General features: G+C 46.8%; 1 long non-coding RNA gene across 1 annotated transcript in view; it reads right to left on the reverse strand.

Annotated features, from left to right (window-relative positions):
- Positions 1-19680, reverse strand: part of LOC123479236 (uncharacterized) — a 30474-nt gene extending 10794 nt beyond the window's left edge. The window contains exons 1-2 of the long non-coding RNA XR_008426762.1: positions 19155-19680; positions 2040-2165 (exon numbers count right to left, since the gene is read on the reverse strand). This is a non-coding gene — a long non-coding RNA (uncharacterized lncRNA). The remainder of the gene's footprint in view (positions 1-2039; positions 2166-19154) is intronic.
- Between the last annotated feature and the right edge of the window lie 10 nt (positions 19681-19690).

Consider the following 19690-nt stretch of genomic DNA (forward strand, 5'->3'; position numbering starts at 1 on the left):
ATTGGGACAACTGTAATAACATAATCGATAGAATGTATTAAAAACAAATCCCTTCGTTATGCGAATGTGCCGTCTTGCTGCTGAATAAAGCTTTGCTTAGTTTAGATGCCTGAGGAGTTCTATTTGCAGGGATTGCTATGAAAGGAAATGGGGAAGGAGCAGTCATTAGTTCCTCATAGGAATGGATGGCTTTTTGTTGTAGAGACTACAGCTTACCTCAGATCACACACAGCCCCTTTGGACCAGGACCTGAAGGGGAAGGGTGGCCCCGGCCCCCCTTCAGGTTGCTTTTGGGCTGAGCTCTCATTCCCACTTCAGACCCATTGGTCTCCGGAGAGTCCAAGTCCTTCACTGAGCCTGCCAATCCCATCATGGGGCCGCCTGGGACAACCTCGCCAGCTTTTCTCCCACGCACTCTGCCCTCCAGTCCCACCACAGCATCTCCCCTCCCCCCAGAATAGCTAGTGTGGGTTCCCTCCTGCTGGAAATGTCATCGTCTCTTCTCTTCATCCAGGTCCTGTCCATCACATCCTTCAGGACCCTGGTAGAAGTCTGCTTAAGCAGTCTTGCCCATCTGCCAGGGTACTGCTAGTATAGACTTACCACACATACATTATAGTTATTTGGTTGTGGGTGTCTTTCTTTCTAAACAGAGAGGCCAGGGATCAGCTTGTTTGCCTTCATTTGTCTTCCTTCTGTCCACCTGTGGCCCTCAGGCCAGCACATATCTGGTGAGCAGCAGCTACCCTGGGTGGGCTGCGATCCTTGAGTTCTGTCCCACGCACTGTCTCACCTTAGCAAGACTGTCCTGACCACAGACCTGTGCTGGGCCGTTGGTGTTTTGGACCATGTGAACCTTGCCTCCCCAAAAAGTCTGAGCTGGGAGTGAATCCCAGGAAGCCAACCCATAGGCCTGTGATGTGACCTGTGACCTGTGATGGATGGCCTGGGAGAAAAGATGAACTGAGCCATCAGGCTCTGCTTTGGGGAATATAAGCTAAGAAACATGGAGAGAAGTGGCAGGAGAAGACAGGAGGGGTGTGACTGAGTCACGTGGAGGGGAGAGAGCAGGGGTGAAGATTTAGGAACGCCTGCCAGTAAAGCGCCCAGAGCTGCCTGGGCTCTGGGATGCCCTTCTGGAGGCCTGGCTGGGCTGTAGCCACTGTTCTTGATTTCTGAGTCCCCATTCGCCTTTGCGGCAGCCAACCTCCAAGACCTGTAGTCACTGCCTCCAGGTGCTCGCTCTGTACGGGTGATGTGGGCACTCACCCTCCCGCACTGAATAAGGCTGACTCGTGTGACTGATAGGATTTGCAGAGGAGATGGTGCATGACTTCCGAGATAGAACATCAAAGATATTGCAGATTCTGCTCGGTCTCTTGAATGGCTCTCGTAGTGGGGAGCCAGTCTCCATGCTGTGGAGACACTCAAGCAGCCTTGTGGAGAGGCCCATATGGGGAGGGGCTGAGCCCTCCTGCCTTCAGCCAGCACCTGCGCATAAGTGAGTAGCCTGGGGTGTGGCTCTTCCTGCCCCAGTCAAGCCTTCCGGTGACCTGGCTGACACCTTGACAGCATGAGGCACTGGGCCGAAAACACCCAGCCTACGCTGCTCCCAAATTCCTGACCCACGAAACCTGTGTGGAATAATAAATGTTTGCTATTGTTTTAAGCCACTAAATTTTGGGGTAATAAGGTATGCAGCAATGGATAACTCATACACCTTTTTGTTTCTTTATAGTAAGAACTCCTTGTGTTGGCTTGTGTGAAAGTACTTGCTATTCACTCACTGCTGCCTTGTGTGGTTGGTGGGTTGCCATTCACATGCTGGGGGCGGTTGGTGTCCTGGGATTACATCTGCTCCACTGGAAGCACAGAAGAGGAGAAGCCTCTCTCCCCCACCCCCACCCCCGGCCCCTTCTCTCCCTGTATAACATGTGGCAGACGTTTGATGGGTTCCAGTTCTCAAAGGGCTTTTCAGGCACATCTCATGCGATCCCCTTAGCAACGGACACGTACTTCTAGCGCTCAGATATACTCACAGCTATAGATGGACTTGACTTTGGCAACGCCTGCATTCATGCATGGAGTAGGCACTTCTTACACTTCTGCATGTACATACAGGACCAACAGGTTTTCTTACTCGGCAAATATTTACTGACTTCCTGCTGTGAATAAGGAGAAGACATATAGAAACGAAGGAGAAGTTAGCCTTGCCTTCCAGGAGTTTATAATCTACTAGGAGCATTAAAACGTGCCCATAAATAACTAAAATACTAAGCAGAAACTCCTCAAGCCCTGACAGCCAGAACTGGGCACTGGCCTAGCCCTGGAAGTTGTACTAAAAGCATTAAATGGATAATATTCCTACTAGAATGTGACATCCACGAGGGCAGGGCTTTGTCCTTAACTCAAACCCCTGGAACAGTACTTGGCACACAGGAAATATTGATTGAGTGCATCTCACTGAGTCCTCACAGCCTTATGGAAAAATCAGAGTAGCAGAGTAGTTAGCACATAGGTTCTAGAATCCGCCTCCCGGATTTGGATCCTGGCTCTGCTATTTGTAGGGAAGCGACCTTGGAGAAGTCACTGACCTTCTCAGTGAGTTGGTTGCCTGATGTGAAAAGTGAGAATAGTAGGACCTAGTTACAGGACCTAATAATAGTGGTGTGCCGGAGAGAGTGTTAGTGCTCTGCCCATTTCCTGGGGACCCTCTGAGACAGTCCAGGTGAAGTGCTGGGAACGGTGCCTGGCCCATGATGAGCGCTGAAACATCAACCCTCGGTACCCTGGCCACAATGGTCCCCCTTCACAGAGAAGGAGACGAAGGCTTGGAGATGTTCAGCAAGCCACACCCACGTGTTTAACTGTATCAAGCAAATATTTCCAAAAACGGTGGTAAAGGAAGGCAGACCAAGATTCGTGTCAGTATACTTTCTTGTAAAGATAAGGAAGAGTTAGTTCACATCAGAAGACAGTGATCAAATTAGTGGAGAAGCTCCTCTGAACACAGTCTGCTCTAAACCAAGGTCATCTGGATTCTGGCCACCAAGGTGCTCTCACAACTTCCTCTCTGGCGGGGAGGGGGAGCGAGGGGGGTGGTTGTTCCCGGCAGAGAAGCCCGCCAGCATGGGAGGAAGGGGCTCGCTGTTGGAACAACCGTTTTGCGCGACTCACCAGGCAGTTTATAGCACCATTTAGCTCCACCAGGGATAGCGTGATTACTAATCGTGCTGTCTGCTGATGTAAACTCTATTTGGATACAATAATGTTTTTAAATAACCTCAAATACAATTATCACTCTGAGGATGAGGCTGGGTGAATGACTAGAGAAATGTCATTCAGATAGTTCATTAACTAATTACAGAGCTCTGCAAGCAGCCTCTGCCAGGCAGGGGCTGTGGGAGTGGATGAGTCACCGAGCTGAGAGCTGAGCTCCGGGGCTGGCCAGCGCTCTTCCCTGGCGCCAGCGTCAGGAACTAGAGTTCCTGATTGACAAAGAGGGATTCTTCCCCTCCTTGCTGTCTCTCCAGCATTCCTGAGAAGGGGCTACTAAAGGCCCAGAAATACATCCATGCCAGGGCCGTTCACAGGGCTTCAAAATGCTCGAGTCCCCTCCCTGGTTGCTCACTGCACTTATAACCGAAGGCAGCTGGTCTCTCGTTTAGTTAATGAACCTGTTACTTTTGCTGTCTTTTTGAGCGCTGTGTGGAAGAATGTTTACTAGGGGCAAAGGGCACCTCTGCCCTACTGCTGGGGGGAGCCTCCAGCCCGAGGAACTTGAATTCTCAGTACACAGGACAGGGTGGGCACCCCAAGGCAGGGTTGGTTGCATTGCCCCAGAGTTCCAAAATGTGTTTAGAAGTTGTGAAAGTGTTTGCAAAGCTGTGGGAGGCCTGCAACCCTGGACGCTGACCCTTTGGGCCTTGGTTTTTCCCTCAGCTGTAAATGGGGATAATTTTAATGTCCACCTTAAAGACATCCTGGATAAAAGGACTGAAGGGAGGTAAAGTCTTCAGCATACTGCTCAGCAAGAAGCAAGGGCTCGGGCAACGTGAGCTTTTGTCCTTCTCGCTGCTGTTTGACCAGGAGCAGTCTCGCTGACACCCTCAGAAGGGAAGGGGTTCCGCTCTCCCATTCCCTGCCCCTGGAAGCTCCTTCTGTTGCCATTCGGGTCCTCTCCACATTTGGCCCGCCTTGTGACACTGCTGAAGACTGACCACTCACAATTCTTTTCCCGAAGTTTTAAAGTCAATGACAAAGTTACACCTTGTCTCTCAAACAACAAAGGCCCCCCCAACGATCCCAGGTTAAAATTGACAGACCCCGTCTTCCCTCCACCATTGTTTTTGGGGAAAAAAAAAAACCCAAAACGTTCTTTAAGAGAAATATAATCGAACCTAGCTGGCTGTACTACCCCATTTTTCTATTTTCCTCCAAAGTGAAGGCCATTTGTGGGGCCAGAGACAGGATTAACGTTTCTTAGTCTGGTAAACACACCCATCTGGGAGCATTAGGGCTTCCACCATTTCCCGTAATTAGCCGGAAGGATCCAGGCCACAAGCTCAGAAATTAGATTCCAGAAGTAATACTTCCATCCTGGAAGCTGTTTCAAAGACAGCCTCTTGTAGACGGACCTCAGATAAGCGGCAATCTTAGAAGCCCTGGCACCTACGTGCCTGACCTGTCTGCACAAAGGGAACCTTGCTGCGACAAGGTGAAGAGGCCACCTGGAGGCTGAGAACACCAACACGAGAAAGAGCGACATGCCTGCTCTGAGCACCTGCAGACACGCCAGACGTGAGGGCAGACTCTGAGCAATGCTGGGGGACCCAACCGCGGGTCCCCTCCTTAAACAGTTGCAGTCCAGAGTGGGAGACATGTTTCCATGCAATAGGCTGGTGCGAGGAAAGCTGTAGAGCCCACTTGGGGTTGAGGATGTGACTGATATCGGAGAAGAACATCCAGGATTAAGCAACAGTCAGTCGTGTGAAGAAAGGTGGGAAGGGCATTTCAGGCAGAAGCAAGCTGAGACCCAAGGCCTGAAACAGTGTGTGTGTGTGTGTGTGTGTATGCACACACGTGTGTTTGCACACATGCATTCGACTCCAGGCAGCCCCCGGTATTCAAACGCAAGACGAGGACTAGCTGGGTACACGTTTGCTCATCACTGTCATTTCTAGCATGAGGAAGTCCTCTAGGAACTGCCCCAGGAGCAAGTCTTCAAGACACTAGAGTTCTAGGGCATGCGATACAGACCGTGAGGAGCCCTCCCAAGACGTGCCCAGGCCAAGCACTCCCTTTTCAAGCTCTGCCTCAGAGTGAGATGGGCCTAAGTGTCAGAATTGGGGTCCAGCGGGCGGCAGATTGGTCTGGGGTACCAGAGCCCAGGGGAGAAGGGGAAACTTCGGGACACAGCAATCAGTACAGAGAGGTCTGGGCTGTCGGCCAGGAACAAGAATCAGGGCAGTTTCAGAGGTCACTAGGCAGGTGGCCGTAGGGGGATCGATAGCAGATCCCACTTTGCTCACCATTTGGAGCATACAGAGCCTGGCTCATGAGCCAGGAGCCTTGAACTTTTGGTGCGTTTGTTTGTGTGCTGTGCCATGTGGGTGGAGGGGGCGTAGTAAGGGAGGGCTGACCATATGACACCTGCGACACCCGGCCACCATCAACTCACCCATGGGAACCCTAGTGCGGGAGCTAACAGGAGCAGATAGGCCTGAGTTCAAGTCCTGACCTTGCAGTTTGCGGCGGGACTTAAACTACTGAATTTCGCAAAGTGCCAGATCTTTGATGGTGACATGGGGATAACGTTGCTCACCGGCTATTGTGGGTGTCCAATGAGGTGTTCATGTGAGGTCTGGCATCACAATGAGTGTTGAATAATAGTGGTTTTATTCAGGTGCCCCAGGTAAAAGGCTGCAGCCAGTCATTCATCTTGAATTGTTCAGGCTCCAGGGGGCGGGGGAGAACGCTGCCCTTAGGTTGAAAGGCCTCCTTTAATGTCGCCATGGCAGCAGCGGGGTCAGCTCAGCGGGGTCAGCTCACCGGTGATCATGCGCTTAGGAAACCAGAGTTGCTTGTTCCTGAAGGGCCTGCAGCCGGCTTTTCCTCCTCCCTGCACTCCTGTTTCTGCTGACCTTTATCCACGACTCCAGAAGCTTCTGACCACCTTCTCCACACAAGGCTGCCAGAAAAAGGGCACCTGGCCAGAAGTGACGCAACCAGGGTTTGCATTCACTTGTTGAGACTGAACATTTCCACTGACCCTCTCAGTTTCAAAATCGAAGAGGGAATGATTTTAAATTATTAACAAGTTTGGGTTTTTTTTTTTTTATGACAAAAGTAATGCAGATTCAAGGTTTAACAAAACACCTCAAATAATACAGGACACTAAGGCTGAGTTACTTTATTTCTCCGGGCTTCAGCTTCCTAATGTGTAAACGAGAGCTAATAGTAATAGCTTCCTCCAAGGGGGCCGTGGAGATTAAATGAAGGCACTTGAAAAACGCGCGGTGCAATGCCTGCGGAGAGCAAGCACCTGACGGGCGAGCGAATATCATCACAGCCACGCTCCTTCTGGAGGTGCCATCAGGTCTTTTTCCAGGAGTATTCCAGAAGAAATACGTACACATACACATGCACACGGGGAGACGCTCTACTCAGTTCTCTGCAACTTTCTGCTTTCAGCTGACAGTGACCTTGGATGCTTCCATGTTAATGCATATTGATGGCCCACGTGCTTTTTAAATAATGGGGCAGGCTTTCTTTCATTGTGCTTTGCCACAATTGTGTGACCAAAGGCGAGCATTTAAAATATATCATTACATTGTTGCTCAGAGGTTTTACATTAAAAAATATATGCATCCATTAGAATAATTCAAACACCCTTTTCAACATTAACAAATCTTATAAACCTGACCCTCCTTGTGTACCAGCAGTGCTGCTGAGAGGCACACCAGAGCTTCGAATCAAGGGCACTGCAGCCCTGGCTGCTATGGCTCAGTGGCCTGAGTGCCAGCCCATGAATTTTGATTCCTGGTCATGGCACATGCCTGAGTTTCCGGCCAGGTCCCCACTTGGGGATATGGAAGAGGTGACCGATAGATATAGCTCTCTCTTCTCCCTTCCCCTTTCTCTAAAAACTAAATAAAAAGGAAAGATTTTTTTAAAAGGATTTACTTATTTATTTTTAGACAGAGGGGAAGGGAGGGAGAGAGGGAGAGAAACATCAATGTGTGGTTGCCTCTTGTGCGCCCCCCACTGGGGACCTGGCCCTACAACCCAGGCATGTCCCCAACTGGGAATCAAACCAGTGATCTTTTCATTCGCAGGCAATCTACTGAGTCACACTAGCCAAGGGCCAGGAAAGATTTTTTTAATATTAAAAAAAAAGGAGCACTTGGACCAGACTGGACATACATACCTATCAAGGCCGGTTAAAAATAGAGGATATTACTGTACTTATTCCAGATTAATTTGGAATAGAACAGAATGTTAAAGAAGGTATAATAATTGTTTGTTCAAGCTTTTAACTACAATATAAAAGGACCAGTGGCTTTACTATTATTTTTCTATTTGGCTTCCTGGCACCTTGAATTCAATCAGTGCCCCACTGTTCAGAGGTATTTTGAAGTGTGTGAGTCTTAATTGAAATGGTAGTGCCTGAAACCAGAGTTAATACCATGAGCAACAGGGAGTCCAGTTTACGGAGGTAAATGGTTGCTAGCTGTGCCTTTCAACTACTTTTGGCTCCCGGGGTCAATTGCAATTCTCACGGCAGGCTGGGCGTTGGGAACTGGGCTGGGCCGGAGCTGCGGCTCCCGTGATCCTGCTGGGCTGTGGGTTCCCCTGGAATGTGAGAAAGGAGACTTCTCTCTGCAAGGATAGATGCCAGGGAACAGTGGACAATATCTGCAAAATGCTGAGAGAAAATAAACTGAAGGATGAAGGTGAAATACGAGAACAAGCTTTTCGATTGCCTTATGACTATTAACTGAGAATAAAAGGATACTACTTCAAATCAAATACTGGAAGCAGAAGGGCAAGAATCACCAATAGATGCTAAAACCATTGGCAACACAATGTTGGGGAAAGGATATCTACATAGAATCAAATTATTATCTCACAGATTACTTATTAAGGACAAAAGGTAAAAGGTATCTTTCCAGATACCTTTTGGAGACACCTGGTGGACATCATCGTCACCAAGAGATCCAACTTAACATGACTAATAATGGGACACAGCAACACCATGGAGCTTCTGATGGGATGTATTAAGGGCAGAGCATCACCTGTATACAGTATTTCTACCAAAAATATTTAGTAATTTGAGGACAAAATAAGACAAATCCAAGCTGAGGGGCTGAACTTTTGAAAAGTGTCAATGTATTGGATTGGCCAAAAAGTTCGTCTGGTTTTTTTCTGTAAGATGGCTCTATTAGCGCTGAATTGTCTTTAACTTCATTCAAAACAATTTTGTTAAATTGTATTGTGACAGCTGTCATATCAGTGTGCATTTTTTTAAAAAAGTATCAAAATTGTAAATTTTTGTGTAGCTATTTTAATATTGAAGATGGAAGAAAATACGCTATATTTTTGGCATCTTATGCTTTGTTATTTCAAGAAAGGTAAAATGCAACTGAAACGCAAAAAAAGATTTGTGCAATGTGTGGAGAAGGTGCTGTGACTGTACATGTCAAAAGTGGTTTGCGAAGTTTCGTGCTGGAGATTTCTCGCTGGACGATGCTCCACAGTCAGGTAGGCCAGGTGAAGTTGATAGCGACAAAATCGAGATATTGAGAATAATCAACGTTGTACCACGTGGGAGATAGCTGACACTCAAAATATCCAAATCAATGAAGTTATTGGTGAAAATGAAAAATGTCTTTTATTTTATAGAAAAAACCATCTAGAGTTTTTGGCCAACCCAATAATTAAAGAACAAATACAATTATGACAAATTAGTATTTGAAATAGAGGAGTGGAAGCAAAGGCAGCCTAGTTAAAATTACCCCTGGAGGGGAACCTGGAGGAGGATCTTGCATGGAGATGGATACCCAGGGTGCGTAATGCACTAATTCTTAGGTTGGGTGGCAGGTTCCTAAGAATTCACTGTGTTATTCTTGATAACGCATATCATGTGTAGTCTTTAGTATGTGTTACATATTACATCATGTTTTAAAATGGCATTTTGGCTAGGGGAAGTCAGGAATTCCCCGATTCTACCTTTGGCCTATTGCTTCTACCTAGACCTATTCCAAGGCAGGTATATGTACAAAGGAGAGAATGACAAGTGCCAGGGAGTTCCAGGGATCACTGACCACTGTCTTCAGACCCTAGTGCAGGGAGCGGAGGCGAGCTGGGCTGAGCAGGCGCGGCCCCTTTTTCCGGGGTTAGTGGAACTATGGGACCTGCTTGCAGGTTCTGAGGTCCAGTATCGACTATCACGTTGATGGGAGGTAAAGTCAGGATGTGCCCAGAGGACAAGATGGAGGGAGCTCCCAGAGCCAAGTGAAAAGCTGGTGCAGGTTGAAGAGGGAGGGAGGAAGTAGAGGCAGGACACTCAAGTATTCAGGGGCCAGGCCTGCCCTTTCTTACTCCTGTTACCATTTTATAGGACTTAGGAAAGACAGCCGCACCATACCCTGAGGTCCCTTTTACTCAGTGACTCTGTCCACTGGCAAAAGTGGCCCCTCCTGAGAAAATCCTGTTAACAGCAGGGTGGAATTAGGCCTGGGTGGCAGGAGGGCAGGAAGGGATCCTGGATTCCTTCTGGGCAATATGCTCCAAACAGGGCAACTCCGGTTTAATAGCATTTAAATGGACGCAATTTCTGGGGCTTGATAAATGTGACATTGCTTCCTTTCCCTTCCACTCAAGGAGCCTACAGGCTCTCTGATGAAGTGCCTGGCCAGTCCTTTTTGATCAGGACAGTCATTGTTAGCCTTATTCCCTGTGGGGTGAGAGCAGCTGGGTCCTTAGGGACAGAGCTCCCTCTGCTGGCTCACCAGCTGGAGCCTTCAGGATGTTAAACAGAACCCTTCCTACGGTGACATCTTCAAATTATTGTCATCATCAGAATCTACAACAAGCTGGTGTTATACAGTACAAAGACCTATTGCTGTAGATTAGCGACATTAATATGAAGTGTAGCAAGGGCTCTGGAGTCAGCCCGGGGCCCTTATTAGCAGCGGCCTTTGGAATATGGGTCTGTCTGTCTGTCTTCTCACCTGTCAAGTGGGTATAATAATGCTGTATCAGCCAGGGGCCACTGAGGCAAACCGAAATCACACTAGTTAGACATGTACTGGAGGAACGAACAAACAAAATGGGTAGCCACCATCCCTTTGGTGGAAAGAAGAGGTTGGGATGATTGGAACTGTTTTGGTCATCTCTGACTACAAGTCACCCCAAAGCATAGAGGTTTGACGTTCTCTGGGTTGGCCAAGCAGGTCTGCTGGGCTCACCTGGGCTCACGCGTCCCTGATGGGATGGTGGCAGCAACTGTGCAAGAGAACAAGACCCAATGCACAAGTGCTCACCCAGCCTCTGCTTGCCTCTTTGCTGGTGTCCCCTTGGCCAAAGGAGGCCACCTGCTCAGCCTGAGTCACAGCCTGAGTCATGGTGGAGGCGGACTGCCCAAGGGCATGGATTTCAGGAGGCCTGATTCCTCAAGGGTCATTGGTGTGACAATCACAAGAACCTGCCAGTTTAGGGGACAGGGCTGCTAGCTGCAGGAAGGGTCTGCAGTGGCAGGGGGAGGTTGGGTTTAGAGATCTTTAGAGTGGGCAGCACCCGGCTGTGTCTGGAACGTGTAAAGAGGTCGGAAACTAGAATCATTTGCTACTTCGAGGGAATCAGCAAACAAGTCGGAAGGAACAAGCTCCATCTCTTCTCCTCTATCTTCCAAGTTCACTCCTAGGGGCCCCCTATTGGGCAGCTGACCAAGGAGAAATGTAGCTTGCAGACCCCCAGTCCTGGCCTGCCCGAGCAAAATGGGGGGATGGAAACAACCTCACTGCCTTGCAGGCTTGTAAAAGACCAGCGCCGTTTGCACAGTGCTCAGCACAGATGAAACATGCAATAAGGGGTAACTTATTACTAACTCTTAAGTGTAACTGCACTGAACTCTCACTATAGTGGGTGCCATGTGGTGGGATAATGTTTAGAGATAACTAAGATGTTATTCTATCCCTATATTGTCTTACTGCCCTTCAGCCCTCATCCATCCAGGGAGTGCCAGGGGCTAGGCCTGTCCTAGAAGCCACAGAGCTCGAAGTGGACTTTTCAAACACTAACAAAGACAGCAGTGTGGACAGCCACACAGTTTAGTGGCAAGAGCTGGGCTTCTTGAGCGAGAAGGGGTTTCCTGGGGTCTCAGAGACCAAGGGCCTGGAGGGTTCACAGTATGGAGCTCATACCAGAGGAGCAAAGCGGAGAGGAAGGCAGGAGGTCCTGGGAAGTTTTTTTTTCTTGCTCCAAAGGAGGTAATAGTGACCAACTAGCAGGAGCAAACAATCAGATGGGCTTACCTGGATCACACATGTGGGGCCTGAGAGAGACACCCCACACTCTGGCCCTCTCTGGGAGTTGTGAGCACACAAATTGCAGTGGGAGTGACGAGAAAGGACAGGTGTATGTATTCTGTCCCCAGGAGCCAGGAATGGCCTCATGTCTGTGCTACAGGGCACAGACAACACATTCCCAGTGGAGCACTGGAAAGAATTGAATGGAAGAGCTATTTACAAAAGTGTGAGCAGGGTTTATCAACAGCGGCAATGAGGAGTGGGTACGTACCCTGGTACTGGTAATAGCTGGGCATTTTTAGCTACCACTTTTAGGCCTGAGGAAAAAGGCCTATGACTAGATAGTGAGAAAAAGGGCCAATGACTAGAACCTGGTGAGCTGTACGTGGAGGGCTGCTGGACAAGAGTTCTAACGGGAGTTCTAATCTGCAGCCAGCCCACTGTAGAGACACAGCCCGCAGGGAGTTGGGGGAATACTATCCTCTGTCTCTTCCTTTCTTCCTCCAGGGAAGAGGGCTGCCAAATTAGATGGGAAATACTTATGCTAAAAAAATTATTGTTTACCTGAAATTCAAACGTTAACTGGGTGTTCTATATTTCACCTGGCAAACCTAGCCAGCATTCCCCATTGGCTAACTCCAGAAAGAAGCCAGAGCACAGGACACTTTACTGATGCAGCCACAGGGTCCCTTGGGTTTTATCCTGTAGGGCCCAGGGGTGTCCAACCCGAGGCCCACAGGCCACATGGGCCACAATCCACCCAGGGTGGCTATGAATGTGGCTTAACACACAATTGTAAATTTACTTAAAACCTTTTTTTTTTTGCTCATCACTTTTCACTCATCACTTTTCATTTGTGCATTTAATGTATGGCCCAAGACAACTCTTCTTCCAGTGTGGCCCAGAGATGCCCAAAGGTTGGACACCCCTGCTCAGGCAATGGGGATAATAGAAGATTTTCAGGAAAAAGACAAATATTTTTTTTAAAAGATTTTATTTATTTTAGAGAGGGAGGGAGGGAGAAAGAGAGGGAGAAAAATATTGTGTGGTTGCCTCTCACACGCCCCCTACTGGGGACCCAGCCTGAAACCCAGGCACATGCCCCAACCAGTAATCGAACCCAGGACCCTTTGGTTCACAGGCCTGCGCTCAATCCACTGAACCACACCAGCCAGGGCAGAAAAAGACAAATACTTTATTAAATAATACTTTACTTAACATGCATAGCAACACTTCGTAGTAACATGAAATGCGCACTGATAAAAGAGTGAATATGTTGCAATGGTCACATGATGGAGTATTGTACAGCAGTAAAAATCAGCTACAGCCACATGCAACACATATGTTTTGTTGTTTTATCAGTCTTCATATATTGGGGGGATTTTTAATATAAATTTCTTAAATAATATTTAAATTAAAAATCAAAGCATGTTTAACTTATGTGGGATACATATCTTAATCAAATTACTATACTGCAAAATTATTCTTGATCTCTGTGCATCATTAATATATTTAAGGAGGCATTTTTGTGTTACCACACAGTTTCTTTTCAATAGAATAATCTTCTTTACATGATTGCCTCCTATTCATTTTTTAGAATGTTTTTATGAAGGTATAATTTGCATAGTCATATAATACATAAAATCAAACTAAAAAAGTTCTCAGCACACAACACGTCCCCATACTGTAGTCACCTCCTCCCTCAGCCCTCAGCCTCTGGCGACTACTGCTCTCCCATCCCTCCAGTGTGCCTTTCAGAAATTCACGTAAAGGGAGTCAGGCAGTATGTAGCCTTCCAAACCTGGCTGCTTTCATTGAGCATAATGCATTTGAAATTCATTCCCAGGTTGCATGCCTATTTCATTCTTTCTCATTGCTCATTACTCCATTGCACGGATGATGGACCCGTTGTTTATTCATTCAGAAGTTTGAGGACATTTGTGAAATGCATCAGTCAGGGTTCTCCAGAGAAACAGATCCAATAGGACATATATATACATACACATGCAGAAAGACATCTCAATATATCTGTATCATTTATATCAGTATCTATCTGCCAGGAAAGATAATTTGCAAGTACAAAACCAAACTCAATTTCCCTGAAACCTGTTGTTCTTCCTGTGTTTCCCAACTCAGAGAAAGGCTCCACAATCTGCGTGGACAACCAAGCCATACCCTAGGAGTCACCTCATTTTCCCTTTCTCCCACCCTTCTTCCTCTGTTATCTTGTATCCACGACTTTGCCTTTCCCCATTGCTACCAGCTAAATCCACTCAATCTATGTATCCACATCTTTTGCCTAGACTATTGAAATTATGTTACAGAGCTATCTGAGCCTGAAATCTTTCATTCGTGCAATAATCGATACAACGGTTTGAGTTATCCTGCTACAATACGCATCTCACATACTCCCCTGCTTAGAACCTCTGAATACATATGGAAGAGTAAAGGACCAAGAATAGCCAGGACACTTCCAAAGAAGAACAGGAAGGAGGAGACTAACCTACCAGGATTCTTTTTTTTTTTTTTTTTTTTTAAGGATTTACTTATGAAGATACAGTTTTGTACTGGCACAGGCATAGGAAATTTGCAGCTCTAAGAAAGCCTTGACTAGGCCACTGGAGAACCCCAGAGCCAAAGTTGCCCCTTGAGGAGTCCCATGTCAGGCAGAAAGGGCCCCGGCTCCAGGACCCCTGCCATCTCAGTCACTGGCTGGAAGCAGCCCTGGGGGAGAACACGGTCTCTTCCTGAATGCTGCAGTGGACGTAAAGTTGCTGTCTCCTGACCTGGAGAAGACCTGTGGGCTGTCCAGTGACCATACTCCTTGTGCAGGTTCTCTTGGAGGGAGGTCTGAGTAGGACACCTTTACGGTCGCCAGAGTCACACACCAGGGTTTAATACAGGCACAGCTTTGTTTCCGGGCTCTCTATTCCACCCCAGCCAGGGCTCTCAATAAACGGAGTTGAAAAAGAATGGTTCTCCATATTAAAAAATATGAAATTAGCCCTGGCTGCCGTGGCTCAGTGGATTGAGCACTGGCCTGTGAACCAAAGGGTTGCTGGTTCAATTCCCAGTCAGGGCACATGCCTGGGTTGTGGGGCCAGGTCTTCAGCAGGGTGCACTCAAGAGGCAACCACACATTAATGTTTCTCCCCCTCTCTTTTTCCCTCCCTTGCCCTCCCTTAAAATAAATAAATAAATAAAATCTTAAAAAAAAATTAGACCCTTAACTCTCTACATGTATACAAAATTTTACTCCAGGTAGATTAGTGACTTAAATTTCAAACACTAAGTTTTAAAACTTTTAGTAGACTCTATAGGTGAGTATCTCTTAGAGTCTGTGATTTAGCCCTTGAGGAAAGAAAATAGTTCTTAAAGATACACACACACACACACACACACACAGTGGATCTGAGTACTTTGAAATTAAGAATTTTGTTCATTGAAGGCATTTAAAAAGAGAGACAGGTTACAAACTGGAAGAAGGTATTTGCAATATATCTAACTGAGAAAGGACTAGCATTAAAAATTCCTTCGAATCTACGAGAAAAGCACATATAACCTAAAAGAAAAATAGGCAGAAGATATTAATAGGCATTTTTTTTCAGAAGAGGAAACACATATGGCTAATAAAATATGAAGAAATGCTCAGTCTTACTGACTGGGTAAATGCAAATTAAGACCACACTGAGCTAACACTTCAATTGATACAAAGTCTGGAAAAGCAAGCGTCGCAGAGGATGCAGACCCTTTCATAAGTCCTCCTACACAGTGCGAATGGGAGTGCAGATCCGTGTGTCTACTTCGGAAAAAAAGGTTTGGCATTATCTTTTAAAATTGAATATTCACAGAACTGTGGCTGAACCATTCTGCTTCTAGGAACAGACCTGAGCAGGCCAAAGAAAGCCTTCACACATTTCTAACAGGAGACACGAGCAAGAACGTTCCCAGCAGCACTGCTCACAGTTCTACAGACCTGGAAGCAACTCCATCACCTATCAGTGAGAGATCTGACAAAGTGTGGTATATCATACACCGTAATATCATATACAATAGTGAAGGCGAATGAACTATATATATATAAAATATAGCTGAATCTTACCCATGTTACATTAAGTAAAAAAAAAAGTCTCAAAAGGATACAAAAGTACATTTTCCCTTTGCAACAGACTATTTTTTAGAACAGGTTTAGGTTTAGAGTACAGGAGTTACAAAGTTCCAATATACACTCTTCCCACCAGCATAGTTTCCCCCTTTATTACTGTCTCATTTATGTGGCCTACTTGTTGCAACTGATGAACCAATATTGATATACTACTAATGAAAGTCCATAGTTTACATTAGGATTCACTTTGTGTTGTGTGCTTCTCTGGGATCCACCAGTACAGTATCATACAAAATAGTTTCACCACTGTAAAAAATGCCCGGCGCTTCAGCCGTTCATCTGCCCTACTCCCCCTAGCAACCATTCATCTTTTTACTGTCTCTGGATTTGCCTTTCCAGAATGTCACATGGTTGGAATCATATAATGTGTAGCCTTTTAAGACTAGCTTCTTTCACTTGGCAGTATGCATTTAAGAGTTCTCCATATCTTTTGGTGGCTAGACTGCTCATTTCTTTCTGTCACTGAATAACATTCCATTGTCTGGATGCACTAGTTTACCCATTCACTTATGGAATCTTGACTGCTCCCAATTTTTATGAATAAAGCTGATGTAAGCATTCATGGGCAGGTTTGCTTGTGGACATAAGTTTCTAACTCACCTCGGTAAACACGTTGGGGCTATGTTTAGCTGTGTAAGAAACTGCTTAAATGGCCTCCAAAGTAGCTGTACCATTTTGTATTCCCACCAGCAATGAATGAATGCTTGTTGCTTCATATCCACACCCACATTTGGTGTCAGTGTTTTGGATTTTAGCCATTTTAACAGGTGTGTAGTGGGCATATTCTTTTAATTACATCAAAAACAATTCAGCCCTGGCAGAGTAACTCAGCTGACGGAAACATTGTCCTGATATGCCAAGGTTAAGGGCTCAGTCCCCACTAAGGACACATACAAGAATCCACCAATTAATTGGAAAAAAAAAAAAGCAGCCCTGACTGGTATAGCTCAGTGGGTTGGGTACTGTCCTGCAAATCAAAATGTCACTGTTTTGATTCCCAGTCAGGGCACACGCCTGGGTTGCAGTCCACATTCCCAGCTGGGGGCACATGAGTGGCAATCAATAGATGTTTCTCTCATTTATCCCTCTCTTAAAAAAAAAGAAAAAAGAATCAACCAATGAATGCATAAGTAAGTGGAAAAATGTATATCACTCTTCCTTCCTCTCTCTCTAAAGTTAATAATTAAATAAAAAAATAAAAACAATTCAAAAATACATATGTACCACTTTTAAGGAATATACATGTGCATATATGGAATAAAACTTTGTAAAAGGGAAAACAAAAAGTGGTAAAGACACAATTTAGGATGATGGTTACCCCAGGTGAGGAGAGGCAGGAGAATAAGTTAGTTTGTGTGGAAAGTAGATGTAGGCCTGGCTGTTGTGGCTCAGTGGACTGAGTGACAGCCTGTGAACCGAAGGGTCGCCAGTTTGATTCCCACTCTAGGGAACATGCCTGGGTTGCAGGCTGGGTCCCCAGGGGGGGCGCACAAGAGGCAGCCACACATTGATGTTTCTCTCCCTCTTTCTCCGTCCCTTTCCCTCTCTAAAAGGAAATAAATATTAAAAAAAAAAGGAAGTAGATGTAATTGTTGCCATTACAACTTTTTTTAGGATGGAGGGTTCACAGCTATTTTTACATTGTTTAAAAGTATCTAACTTAATAAAGGTGGGCGTGGTAGGCTGACTAATAGCCCACCAAAGACATCTATGCCCTAATCTCCGAGACCAGTAACAATGTTATGGTAGAAGGGACTTTGCTGATGTGATTAAGGTTGTTGAGATGGGGAGATTATCCTGGCCCAGAGTAATCACAAAGGGCCCTCCCTTATACACGGTGTAACACTCAGACACTGACAGCAGTGTGGTGACAGCCAAGGGGGAGGGGTGGGAGCAGGAGGAGGTGGCCAAAGGGGGTATAAATGGGGACGGACGGAGACTTCGCTTTGGGTGATGCATGGACACAGGCAGGGTGCAGTGATGTCCTGTTGAGTTGCACGCTCGAAACCTGCATGATTCTGTGACCCAGTGTCACCCCAATAAACCCGGTTTAAAAAACAAAAATAAGTACATACATACATACATACATACAAACATAAGGCGTCTTTCCTTGTAAGTCAAAGAGGCAGGACTATCAGAAAGAGCTGGAAAACCTGAAGCAGAGGTGAGAGGACAGATGCTGCTGTTTTTGAAGACGGAAGGAGCCAAATGCCAAGGGATGCAGGCCGCCTCTAGAAGCTGGAAAACGCAAAGAACCCATTCTTCTCTAAACTTCAGAAGGAACCAGCCCTGCCAGGACCTTGATCTCAGCCCAGGGAAACATTTCAGACTTCTGACCTCTAGAACTGTAAGATAATACACTCCAGTTGTAAGCCACCAAGCTTCTTACAGCAACAAAAGGAAACTGATAATAATAGGAAACTAACAGGAGTGGGGCAGGCATGGATCAATGACAAACTGGATTCCAGTAAGTACAGTTAGTTGGATACCTAGATCCAATGGAAAAAAAAAAAACAAACTAAAACCTTTGAATAGTTCCTCACTGCCTGGAAAACAAAGCCCAAACTCACCAGCTCCATATAAACCCTTAACAAATGCCTGCCCTCCTCTCTAACTTAGCTCAAGATCCCTAATCCATGCCTCCTTCCCCTGACTCTTCCCTCCGAAAAATAAAAAAATAAAATAAAATAACCCAAACCGTACAGTTTAGCCATGAGGCTTGGCCTCTGTGCCCCTTTGCTGTTCCCACTGACTCCTAATGGGGCTCAACTCCCTTGCACGGTCTCGCTGAAGCCTCCCATGTAGGAATCCACCCTCCCCCCGTGCTGACAGCACAACGCTTTTGCTGCGCGGCCGGCTTCTCCTACAGAGTCAGAGTCCGAGTTCAGTGGGACCGGCAGCACGGAGCGGACGGCAGAGTCGGGCCCTCAGCACGTTTTCGTAGAACCAACTCTCAAGGCAGTTTCACCGGGACCCCGGAGCTCGGACTGGAAAACCTGTCTTCACCACCACCCTGCATTAAGTTACAAGAGCGGGTACGAACTCAATACCGTTCTTCTAAAGAAGCTTGCGGTGGGAGTAGTGGAAAGAAAGCGTACACTTAACCTGCGTGATGAAAAAATAAAAAAATCCTAGAAGGCTACAGAGCCCGTTTGAACGTGGCTTCCCACACGTTCCAGCAAGACTTCATTCCGTCTGCATGGTAGATCAGTATAAACACAACCTTAAGTCTGGGCACATCGCTGCCCAAGTTTTTGTTTGTTTGTTTGTTTTTCACTCTAAGAATTAAATAAGGGGGTAGGAGGGTACTACCACTGCACCTTACGCTACTCATGAAGTCATTTTAATGGAGGGAGGACTGCTCCTCTTACCCACTTCCCCAAGGAAATAACGGATGGGGAAACCTTTTGAAATTTGTATGGTATTCTACAAAGCAGGCTACCGAAGTTAGGACCTACTTGCGGCAAAACGAGCCCGAAGGACGCGGCCGGCCCCTGGGAAGTCGGAGGGGCCCCGGAGAGTGCAACCCCCAGGTCCTTCCGGCCCGAGGTCCACTTAGCTTCTCAGGCCCGTCGCGCGGGACGGCGGTTGACGACTGCGGGCCGGACGTTCTGATTAATAGAGGACCGTAAAGATCTGCCAATTCGGACGCCAAGCGGAGCCAGAGCGCTGACGGAGCCGCAGTTGAAGAAACCGCTCTCTGGGCTGGACGGAAGCGGAGTAACAGCTCGGGTGACAACAGAGGAGTCTTAAAATGCCAGTACCAGGCCTCGGACAGCCCCCAGCGCCAGGCACCCTGGGACTCGTAGTTTATGTCCGGGACAGCTTTTCTGCCCACCTCGTTTGTCTGCCTTTTAACATCGCCTTTATTCTCGCCCTCCCCTCCCAGCACGCCAACTTCCTGGTCGCCGCACGTCCTCACGTACTACTACACTACCCAGAAGTCTCTTTTTCGCGTCCCAGCGCGGCGCCCGTCTCCTTTGGACTACAGTTC

The sequence above is a fragment of the Desmodus rotundus genome, chromosome 4 (genome assembly GCF_022682495.2).
Source record: "Desmodus rotundus isolate HL8 chromosome 4, HLdesRot8A.1, whole genome shotgun sequence".
NCBI classification, from domain to species: domain Eukaryota; kingdom Metazoa; phylum Chordata; class Mammalia; order Chiroptera; family Phyllostomidae; genus Desmodus; species Desmodus rotundus.